Source organism: Ovis aries, chromosome 12, assembly GCF_016772045.2.
Source record: "Ovis aries strain OAR_USU_Benz2616 breed Rambouillet chromosome 12, ARS-UI_Ramb_v3.0, whole genome shotgun sequence".
Classification (NCBI taxonomy): domain Eukaryota; kingdom Metazoa; phylum Chordata; class Mammalia; order Artiodactyla; family Bovidae; genus Ovis; species Ovis aries.
Genome location: NC_056065.1, coordinates 62,461,403 through 62,473,676, shown reverse-complemented (window position 1 = coordinate 62,473,676; position 12,274 = coordinate 62,461,403).

Here is a 12,274-nt window from a genome sequence, read left to right as displayed (position 1 = left end):
TCTAGTCTTTCCCATTCTATTGTTTTCCTCTGTATCTTTGTGTTGTTCGCTTAAGCCTTATCTCTCCTTGCTGTTCTCTGGAACGCTGCATTCAGTTGGGTTTATCTTTCCCTTTCTCCTTTACCTTTCACTTTTCTTTTCCCAGCTATTTGTAAGGCCTCCTCAGACAACCACTTTGCCTTCTTGAATTTCTTTTTCTTGGGGATGGTTTTGGTCACCACCTCCTGTACAGTGTTATAAACCTCTGTCCATAGTTCTTCAGGCACTCTATCAGATTTAAACCCTTGAATCTATTCATCACCTCCACTGTATAGTCATAAAGTATTTGATTTAGGTCATACCTGAATGGCCTAGTGGTTTTCCCTGCTTTCTTCAATTTGAGCCTGAATTTTACAATAAGGAGTTCATGATCTGTGCCACAGTCAGCTCTCAATCTTGTTTTTGCTGACTGTATAGAGCTTCTGCATCTTTGGCTGCAAAGAATATAATCAGTCGGATTTTGGTATTGACCATCTGGTTATGTCCAAGGATAGAGTCATCTCTTGTTGGAAGAGTGTGTCTGCTATGACCATACTCATACATATGACACCTTATATAAGAGAATCTGAAGATGGCCTCTCAGTGACACTGAGAAAACCTATTTAGTTCATGCCTGGCTACTTCTGTTTCCTCAGTAAAATGAGTATTTCAGTTTCTTAATCAAGGCAAGAGAAAGCTGCAGTATTCAGAAGGGGGTTGGCATAATAAGTCTCTAAACATCCAGCCAAAATAAGGTTTCACACTGTTTTAATGATGGGATCTCTGAAACAGAAATTCTTAAAGAAAGGTTGGCTAAGACACCTTGACAACCAAGTATAGAGGCCCTTGGACACCATCCTCTCCCTCCCCAAGATTTTATGGAAACCACAAGGGTTCTTGAAGGACCTTCTCTTCTTGGTACTTAAAGAAACACAAACTGCTGCAGGACTGAGCTGGTTGGGGTAAATTGCTCTGCTATTGCTTCTCTCAAAAATTGGAGTACACAGAGCCTTGCCAGGGATGTGGGAAAACAGACATCAAAGGCATCCTGGGCTAAAGTCAGATGCTTCAGTCCATTCTTGGCGTTGCATTCAGACTCCATCAGTATCTGAGACATGTCTCATGGCTGGAAGGTAGGTCTTCAGTTTCCTACCCAAATGGCAATGGGAAGTAAACACATGCCTCTCAGAATCTACCAGAGCCTCCAATGATCTTTTGTTTTCATAGGGTAAAGGGATAATAGGACCAGTGTTTCCTTCAGTCCAGTCTGGTTAGTCCAACGAGGTAGCACAAGGGGAAAGGTAGACAGAGTTTTTAGAAGCAGGAAGAAGCGGATTCTGAGTGCCTGAGACCCATCTCTTTTAGAGCAAGAACTCCAAGTCACAAAATCAAGATGGTTCCAAATTAGCCCCAAATTTTAATTTTATAGCATCCATTAGCAAACTATTCTAATGAGCCATTGTCCAGTTGTTTAATAATTCAGTTAGCTATAGAACAACTGGTTTTTCAATACTGGCTGAACATTAGAATCGAGAATTTCTGATGAATATGGTTACCCAGGCTATACCTTCAAAGATTGGATTTAATTAATCTGCTGCAGGGCCCAAATATTGGTAGGTTTTAAAAACTCCCCTGGTGATACTAATTTGCAGCTTGGGCTGAGAGCTACTATGAAGAATACCTGCCCTTCCCCTCATTGTTGTAGCTATTGAGGGGACTGGTGTGGATTGGCTGCTGTTGTGTTTGACTGATTTATCAGTCATTGACCCACAATTAGTTGAACCAGTTGGCTATTCATAGCTGACCTTGGGATCCACCACTCCATTTTCAGTAGTTTGGAGAGACTTAACAATCTTTCTTCGAAAGAGGAAGCTGTGTTTGATCCAGGGAAACCAGCCTCACATACGAAGATGTGTGAATTCCAAATCCACTGCTGAATTTGGATATTTTAATTTTTAGATGCAAATTACAGAAAATGGAGCGTTACCAGGATGAGTCAGAATACCTCTCAATGTGGTAAAAGCCACCTAAGGCAGGACCTTGGAGAGAGGTGACAGAGGAGAATCTAGCAGCTCCCTTCTGTAAACAGCACATTCTCTAGCTTCTGTATTTCACGCTTTGACATCTTGGGGCCTTGCTGACCCTAGGAGGGACTGTCCTGCCCCAGGTTGTTGTTGTTCAATTGCTCAGTTGTGTCTAACTCTTTTCGACCCCACAGACTGCAGCACGCCAGACTTCCTTGTCCTTCACTATCTCCCAGAGCTTGCTCAGACCCATGTCCATCAAGTTGGTGATGCCATCCAACTGTCTCATCCTGTGTCGCCCTCTTCTCTTCCTGCCTTCAATCTTTGCAGCACCAGGGTCTTTTCCAATGAGTTGGCTCTTTACATCATTGGCTCTTTCCAGTACCGAAGTACTGGAACTTCATCGTCAGTCCTTCCAATGAATATTCAGGGCTAATTTCTTTTAGGATTGACTGGTTGATCTCCTTGCTGTCCAAGGGACTCTCAAGAGTCTTCTCCAGAACCAGTTAACTGATGTTAGAAAACATCAGTTCTTCAGTTCTCAGCCTTCTTTATGGTTCAACTCTCATATCTGTACACAACTATTGAAAAAAAAAACCAAAGCTTTGACTATATGGACATTTGTTTAACCCATATGGCCCCACGTTAGCCAGTTCCAAGAAATAGTAAAAGATTGGCCTATAAGCATGGCTTACATATGCAAATAAACCAATCTGGATCCCTGACCTCCAACCACCTCCTCAATGGCCTGTCATCACTCCAAAACCAGGTACCAGGTAAATAGGTTTATGCTCCAGAACTTGCTGAAATTACTGAAAGTAGCCGATGCTAAACCCACTTTCCCTGCCTCGCATGCTTATCTCCCTTGGGTTCCCTGTTCCCTCTGCCTTCTCACTTCGCCGGGTGCTCCTCCAAGTGCCCGCGCGCCCACCATGGTGTAGCACGCCTTCTTCTATTGTGGTCTCTGAGTATAACAAACTGCCTTTTCAATGGCAATCACTTTCTTGTCTGTTTGCCTTGATAATGATAAGTAAGTAATGATAAAACTTATCATTTAAAAATACCTTTCTGGGGCTGGGGAAGGAAGGAAAACAGGAGTCAAGTCAGAGGCAACTAACATTCTTGTCTCTATTGGAGGAGGGGAGATGTTGAAAAATCCCTTGGGTGTACATGAATTTTAAACCCTGAAAATGATTCCAACAGTCAGAATTCAATTTGTGACTGTTTGCCTAGCAGAATACTGCTCTCTCTTACAAAGCTTCAGTGCTCCTTATAGATGGAAGTTAATGAGTCAGTGAGTCAAGAAGCCTTTACTTAAACTAAAAGGAGTGTGCCCAGGACCAAGTAGAAAATGGCAACTCACTCCAGTATTCTTGCCTGAGAAATCCCATGGACAGAGGAGCCTGGCATGCTATAGTCCGTAAGTGCACGCACATGCACACACACACACACACCCAGGCCCCCCCCCCCCCCGGAAAGGATGTCCAATGAGTGCAAAACACCAGTCATATCAAAGCCCTCCTCAGGGGAATTTGTGGCACTTGGAGTAATTGCTCTTCGTTGATTTCAACGGCTATTAAGGGAAACTCAAGGTATGAAAAAAGCAGAAAGTTTCCAAAAGGATGACCACCTGGCAGGGTATATGTGGCAGGAGAGTGGCGTTACACTACCAGAGATTTTCTCCCGTTCTCTTGAGAGTCAAGGGCAGCTAAGTGTAGCTATGTGTAAGTCAGATATGCTGCTGCTGCTGCTGCTAAGTCACTTTAGTCGTGTCTGACTGTGCGACCCCATGGACAGCAGCTCACCAGGTTCCCCCGTCCCTGGGATTCTCCAGGCAAGAAAACTGGAGTGGGTTGCCATCTCCTTCTCCAAAGCATGAAAGTGAAAAGTGAAAGTGAAGTCTCTCAGTCGTGTCCGACTCTTAGCAACCCCATGGACTGCAGCCTACCAGGCTCCTCCATCTATGGAATTTTCCAGGCAAGAGTACTGGAGTGGGGTGCCACTGCCTTCTCCAAAGTCAGATATAATACCTTGTTTTTCTGGGTTGCTCCCTCTAAACTACTTGATACTTGCAATTAGGGAGTTTTATAGTCACAAGATTTGAAAAATGAGAGTCTTTGCCCAAACTTGGTGCATAACTCTGATTCAGATGATGTGCTGAGAGGTTCCTCATCATTTTTAGAGCTTCTTGTAGCTTAACAGATCTGGTTCTGGGTCTTGAAAAGTGGGTCACCATATCTCAGTAAGTAGCTGTGTTCATACAAGATCAATTGGACTTCTCTGTGCCTCATTCTCCTCATCTATCAAGTGGGGAAGATATCTTATTACCTAAACATGTAGAGGATGAGATGGTTGGATGGCATCACTGACTCAGTGAACTTCAGTTTGAGCAAACTCCGGGAGATAGTGAAGGACAGGGGAGCCTGGCATGCTGCAGTTCATGGGGTCGCAAAGAGTCAGACAGGACTTAGCAACTGAAAACAACAAATATATAGAATGAGTTTATATATGTAAAAATTAAGAACAATACTTAGGAAGCACTCAATGGGCTTCCCAGTTGCCGCCAGTGGTAAAGAACCCACCTGTCCATGCAGGAGACCCAAAAGATGCTTGTTCAGTCCCTGGGTTGGGAAGATCCCTTGGAGGAGGGCATGGCAATCTACTCCAGTATTCTTGCCTGGAGAACTCCATGGACAGAGGAGTCTCGCGGGCTATAGTCACAAAGACTTGGACACTGCTGAAGCAGCTTAGCATGCACACAAGCACTCAGTAAATACTAGCTCTCATCAATCACTAAGAAAACCACCAGATGTTAAGAAGTCACTCATTTTCTTTCGTGAGGAGTAAATTACTCTTGACTCTTCCATGAAAGATAGACATGACTGAATTTCTTTGTCTTAGTTTCAGGGATGCTTAGGATCTGCCCCACGAGTCTCAGAAGCTAAGGAGTAACAATCATCTGCCAATTTAGGAGCGTGGTTAAAACAGGATCATCAGAGCTTCACCTACCTCCTAGAAGCCTGATCCTCCACCCAGACTGGAGCCATCCCCACTCCCTCAGAGACAGACAGGTTCTGGGACTTTAGGAGCCTCTGAGGCTGGGACCCTAGTAGCTGATGGAGCAGATAAAGACAAAGACTTGCCAATCAGAGCCAGGCTCAAATTCCATTCTGAGATGTAGTAGCATAGAACTCTGGAAAATGCTTTTCTTCTCTTTGCCTGGTTAATTTCTTTGCTCTTCAGAACCTGATTCAAGGTCGCTCCCTATGAGAAGCCTTCCACAACTGGTTTGGTCCAAATTCGCTGTTCCTTTGTTTAGTCTTATTTCTGTTGTAACACTGCACTGCCACTCAGATTGAATGAGACTAAAACAACGTTTGCAGAGCAGTATCTTGTAATTTTGCTGCTGACATGTTTGACCCCATGAATTGGGCTGCTTTGATCACGAGTTCCTCAAAACCAGGGACTGTGTCTCATTCATCTTTGTATCCCCAGGGGATGTCAAAGTGCTGACACATAGCAGCTGTTCAGTAAATTAGGGTAAGTGAATGAATTAAGAAAACTCCTTTGAGCATCAGTTTTGAAGTGGGGAGAAAGATGCCTACTTCCCAGTGTTGCACTTTGGATGAGGTGACATGATACCTGAAGCTTGTGCAGGATAATCACAGCTCAGGTTCCTCCCAGTGCTCATTGTCTGGCACAAGTTGGCCATCAATCAAGTTTTATTTACTTCATTCCCATAGTACTCCTCATGGAGGTGACTTTCCCATGAGTGTCTCCAAGCCTTCCTTCCCAGGTTCCTTGGGAGGTCCACAGCCCAATGACCAAACGCCCAACTGGTCATCTTTCCTCAAGTCCTCCAAGTCTGCAGAGATTAGCCTTCTTTCACCCACGGCACCTTTCTTAGACTCTCCAGCCATCCTTTCCCTGGAATGATTATCTAGGAACTTCACATCCTGTGGTTTTTTGGCAAGGATTCTCTCAGAGTCTGCAAAGGTTTTTCTTCCAAAAAGCCGAGTGCCCCTGCTACCTCCTCAAATTCAGTTAAATATTGTGGTGGAAACTTCCAGGATTAGGTGGAAATGTACCAGATATGGGGCCTTGTGAGACAGCTCTTGGACTCCAAGACTACTTGCTGGACAGAAAAAGACTTCTTTGTTTCCACTGGAGAAGCTACACCATCACTATTGCAGTCAGTCAGAAATATGGGTCTTGTTCCTTTTCCCTCTCTGCAAACCCTCTTCCAAGCCAGTAATTTCCACGATATATGCATTCTGGTCACCTACAATCCAGGAAAACAGGTGATGATTCCCTGGCCGTGGGAAACTGTTACTCATTCAGACATCAGTTTTCCCCCCTAGGAGGAAAAATAGGCTCCTGTGAGGGATGGAGTTGAGAAACTCTATTCAGTACTCTGTAATGACCTATATGAAGGAAGATTCTAAAAATGAGTGGATATATGTGTGTGTATAACTGATTCACTTTGCTGTACACTTGAAACCAACACAGCATTGCTAATCAGCTATACTCCAATAAAAATTTAGAAAAAAAATAGACAAATAGCGCCCCTGGGCATTTCCAGAGAATCAACTACATTGCAGATGACCCTGAAAACAGGAGGCATTCTCTCTTTACGGACTGCCCCACAGCACAGACTACACTTGCCACAGCCTCTGGGGAAATCCCAGGCCTCAGTCACCTGCAGGGAGACCTTACGTGGAGAGCATTCTGCCTGTAACTCTATGCTGGCTGCTGGCGGGCGGAGATGGTGGTGTTGATTGGCAGTGGCACTCCACCCAGCGCGCTGCACCTCACCACAAGATACTACAAGGCACTGAGTATGCATTGAGCTTTCCTATTTGCTTCCAGGGGAGGGTGGAGTGCTTGATTGTAACACGGCCAGGTGTCTCCTGTGCCTGCTAAACCTCTGGGTGCTCCGCAGTGAGGGGCACTGCTGATCGTCCTTGTCATCAGGAGTCTAGTGAAAACACCATCCATGATCCCACAGTGCAGGGGCAGCACGCAGCTCCCGAGTTTTTGCTGCGTTGGTCCAGTGTGTGCCCGTGGTAACCTGAGAGTTAACACCGTCTAACTCCCTTGATTCTATTAATACCCGGGAACCCCAGCAACAGAGCCTTTGTTCTGCTCCTCCAAGAAACGAATCTATCACACTGCCAACAATGCCCAGTGTGTTACTGAGATGGGCGTCTCAGGATCACTTAAAGTCATCAACACAGATTTCAGGTCAATCTTGGCTGAATGCTTTTAGGAATGCCAAAAAGGGACATGTTTTGGACATGAGTGTTCTGAATACAAACTAACCTTTTGAATGTCTGTGTTGAGAAGAAAGCAGAGGAGAAAACTGGAAAAAGAAAACCTAAGCAAACAATAAAGCCAATTGGATGTGACAACACTAGCCAGAAATGCTGTTTGGAAGCATTTTCATCTCTTCTAGAAAGTGCTTAAATAGCTGTGTGTGTGTGTGTCCCACAGAATAAAAGCTTTGTAATAATCTCTTTAGAACAAGGCTTGCTAGCTACAGCCAAATTGCTGGCTAATTTTAGTATATCCATTTTCCTCCCTTATCTCCCACTTCTCTTTATTTTCCCCAGTTTCCTACATTAAGTTACAGGTTTCTAAAGGTTCAAAATGTCTGGTGTCAAAAGCCTGACCCATAAAATAACAGTGAATTGGACTTCACTAAAATTTAAAAACTGCTCTTTAAAGGACTATTAAGGCCACAAGGAAAGCCATGCATTGAGGAAACGCATTTGCAAAGCACATATCTGAAAATGGACTTGTACTTAGAATATGTAAAGAATTCTGAAAATTCAATAAGAAAATAAATAGCCAAATCCTACAGAGAAAAGTATTTGCCCAGACACTGTACCAAAATGTATATACACATGGCACTTAAGCACATGAAAAGATACTACACATCGTTAATTAGGGAAATGTGAGTTAAAACCAAATAAAATGCCACTGCATAACTTTTCACAGCGGAAAAAATGAATAAGAGTGAGCATATAAAGCACTGGTAAAGATATAGAGGAAGTAGAACTCTCAGACACTTCTGATGGCAATGTAAAATGATATAATCACCTTGAAAAAAATACAGTTTTTTCTGAAAAAGCCAAACATATACCTATCATATGATCCTACTATTCTGCTCCTATTTGCCCCAAGAAATAAAAGCATATGTCCATAACTGCAGCTTATTCACTGATCATATTTAATTAATTTTCCATAGCCCCAAACTGGGAACAACCCAAGTGTCCATCAGCAGATGAATGGATGAATAAACTGTGGCATATTCATACGATGGAATGCTACTCTGCAATTAAAAGGAGTCAACCATTAACATACATAGCAGCGTGGATGAATCTCAAAATAACTCTGCTGAGTGACAGAAGCCAGGAACAAAGGAGTCCATACTGTTTGATTCCATTTGTATAAAATTGGAGATAAAGGTGGGGAGAAGGAAATGGAGAAGGGATCACAAAGAGGCAGGAGGAATCTTTGGGGAATGAAACACATGTTTGCTGTCTTGATTGTGGTGATAGCTTCACTTCTTTTCTCTTTTGTTGGTTTATATTGAAGTATAGTTGGTTTACAAAGTTAGGTTAGTATCTGGTATAGAGCAGAGTGATTCACTCATATATGTGTTATGATAAACATACATGATTCAGTTATATATATGAATCAGTTATACATATATGATTCAGTTATATATATATGATTCAGTTATATATATACACTTTTTCAGATTCTTTTCTCTTATAGATGATTGCAAGATGTTGAGTATAGCTTCCTGTGCTATATGGTAGGTTTTCATTGGTTATCTTGTATATAATAGTGTGCATATAAAAATCCCAAATTCCTAATGTATTCCTCCCTCCTCCCTTTCCTCTTTGGTAATCAATCTATTTCTGTTTTGTAAATAAGTTTGTGGCATTTGTTTTTAGATTCTACATTTAAGCGATGTCACACTGTATTTGTCTTTCTCTGTCTGGCTTACTTTGTTAGTATGATAATCTCTAGGTTCATCATGTTGCTGCAAATGACATTATTTCATTCTTTTTTATGGCTGAGTAATATTTCATTGTATAAATGTGTATGTATGTGTATATATATATATGCCATATCTTCTTTATTTATTCATCTGTCAGGGTATATTCTTCTGTGTCTTGGCTATTGCAAATAGTGCTGCAATGAAAATTGGGGTGCACTTATCCTTTTGAATTATGGTTTTCTCTGGATATATGCCCGGGAATGAGATCACTGGACCACGTGGTAAGTATTTTTAGTTTTTTAAGGAACTCTATACTGTTCTCCATAGCAGCTGTACCAGTTTACATTTCTTCTGACAGCATAGTAGAGTTCCTTTTTCTCCATACCCTCTTTAGCATTTAATATTTGTAGACTTTTTGGATGATGGTCACTCTGACCAGTGTGAGGTGATACCTCATTATAGTTTTAATTTGCATTTCTGTAATAATTAGTGATGTTGAGCATCTTTTCATGTGCCTAATACATATCTGTATGTCATCTTTGGAGAAATGTTTATTTAGATCTCCTGCCCATTTCTTGATTGGATTGTTTTTTTTTAAATTATTGAGCTATATGAGTTGTTTGTATATTTTGGAAATTAATCTCTTTGTGGTCTTGTCATTTGCAGATATTTTCTCCCATTCTGTAGGTGGTCTTTTCATTTCATTTATGGTTTCCTTTGCTGTGCAAAACCTTTTAAGTTTAATTGGTTCCATTTGTTTACTTTTGTTTTTATTTCCATTACTCTAGGAGACAGATCCAAAAAAATATTGCTGTGATTTATGTCAAAGAGTGTTTTGCCTAAGTTTTCCTCTAGGAGTTTTAGAGTATCCAGGTTTGTATTTCATTCTTTAATTGAGTTTATTTGTGTTGATGGATTCACTTCTTGATTGTGGTGATGGCTTGTGTCGTGGTACTATTTAAATGTTAAAATATGAAACTATGCCCTGTAAATGTGTATAGTTTATGGTATGTTAATTATATCTCAATGAAACTGTTACAAATGCCTGAGACAGGCATCCCATGGGATACTTTTTCTGTGCACAGTTAGAAATGGTGATGGTCTGAATATTATCCCTGTACTTGAGTCCATGGGGTGATTCATGAACTAGATTCATGAGCTGGATTCATGGAACATCACATGGGGATATGTCCAGACATTCTGAACCTATAGTTTGGGATTGTCTCTGAAGTGAGGAAAACGTCTGTGAGATCATCTATTGACAGGCCCGGTCACCTTGACACATATGTATCTAGCCCTTTGCTCAGTGCTCATTGTTTAAAGTCAGGGGTAGTCTAGTCCTTAGAGGAACTTATCAATCTAATGGGAAAAGCCAAGTCATCCTCATCATATAGTGATTCAACATGAAAATTATATAGCAGGCTTAGGTCTTAGTTCTGTTCTATGGCCTGATTTGGAATTATTTCATCATTTATAAAACAGGATGCTAATACTTACCTTGTCCCTTTTGGAGGTGCTGCAAGCATTAAATAATTAAATAATTGTGGGAAATGATTTGATATCTGCTGGAATGTCAGATGTTATTAGATGCACACAAGCAGAGATAGGAAGTGAAGACTGTATATAATTAAGGATTTGTGGGCGTATCAGGCAGAAACTCCCAGAGCAAGAAAGGAACACAGGAAATTAAAGGGGTTCCAGAAGACATATTAGCTGGAGAATTATGCTAGTAATAGCTAAGAACAGAAAATCAGGGGCCAGCTTATTGATGTGGGACCTAATAATTGAGATCAAATAAGTGGTAGTTTTTTTTATCATTTTTTGACTATCCATAAACTACTCCATCTTCCTAAAAACTCTTGAGTTTTCTTTAGGGGCATCAGTTCTCCCCTACAGTAGATATTCTTGGTGGAAAGGAATCCAGCTGTGTCTTGAACCCATTTCTAAGGAGCTGAGATTGTTGACCATTGTGTCTGTCCACCAGCTTTTCCTTCTCAGCAGACCATCACATCTCCCCTTACTCCTGGAACTGTTTCTTCTCCAGATGCTTGTGTGGCTATAAGGAACTTCCACGTGTTCCCATCTTCCACATCCACTGTTTCTGGATAGTTGCTTTACAAGTGGCTGTTGGCCCAAGCCAAGCCCATCAGGGTACTTTCCTGGTCCTCTTTGATCTACTCCCAAAATGAAAGATGTGGACCTTCTCTGGAAGTAAAATCTATGAAATATGAACCATGGCCTCTACACTGTCATGTGGAGGAAATTAAACTGTAGTAAAACAACAGGAAAGGCAGGAGAAGAGAACCCTGATGGCATTTCAGGCTCTCCCTGCCTGATGCATTCTGGTTTGGTTATTCAATTCTCTTCTTGCTTACATGATTTATTTTGTATTCTTATTAACGGGCTTCCTTGGTGCCTCAGCTGGTAAAGAATCCACCTGCAATGCGGGAGACCTAGGTTCCATCCCTGGGTTGGGAAGATCCTCTGGAGAAGGGAACGGCTACCCACTCCAGTATCCTGGCCTGGAGAATTCCATTGACTGTATAGTCCAACTCACCTTTTTGCCTTGCCATTTCAAATTGGGTTTATGTCACTTGCAACAAAATTTTCTACTTGATAGAAAGAGAGGAAGAAAATATGAATTTTGGAGATTTAGTTAACTGTTGAGCATGTACTATTTGCCTACTGATTTTCCATATCTCTAATGAGATCTTATTAGAATGGTGGAACTATTTTACTTTACAGATGAGAAAAACTGAAACTGATGAAGATTAATAGAGCCAGTAACAGATAATAGAACTAATATTATAATAATCAGATTCAAGATGCTAATCAAATTTATCAATTCAAAAGGCATCCACACTCTTCCTACTATGCATATTACCTTCCTATAAACATGAGCTTTTATGGGACCAAGTCTTATCTTTGCTGGTATTAACATTTTCAGAACCTTGAACACTTCTGGTCACCTAATGACCATCTTGTTCATGTCCATTGAATAACAGTTAAGTTAAATTAAAATAGTCTGAATTCAAAGAACTAAAAGAATAGGATCAAGCAAGATTTGGTAGTCTCTGCAAATAAGGTGTTTTATATAATTGATGTATTACTCAAAAATGAGTCTAGAATTAAGCTTTCCTATACCTAGTAATATTTTAAATACAGAGAAGAACTTGTTCTCTAAGGAAAAGTATGATGAGTCTCTTTAAAACAATAATTA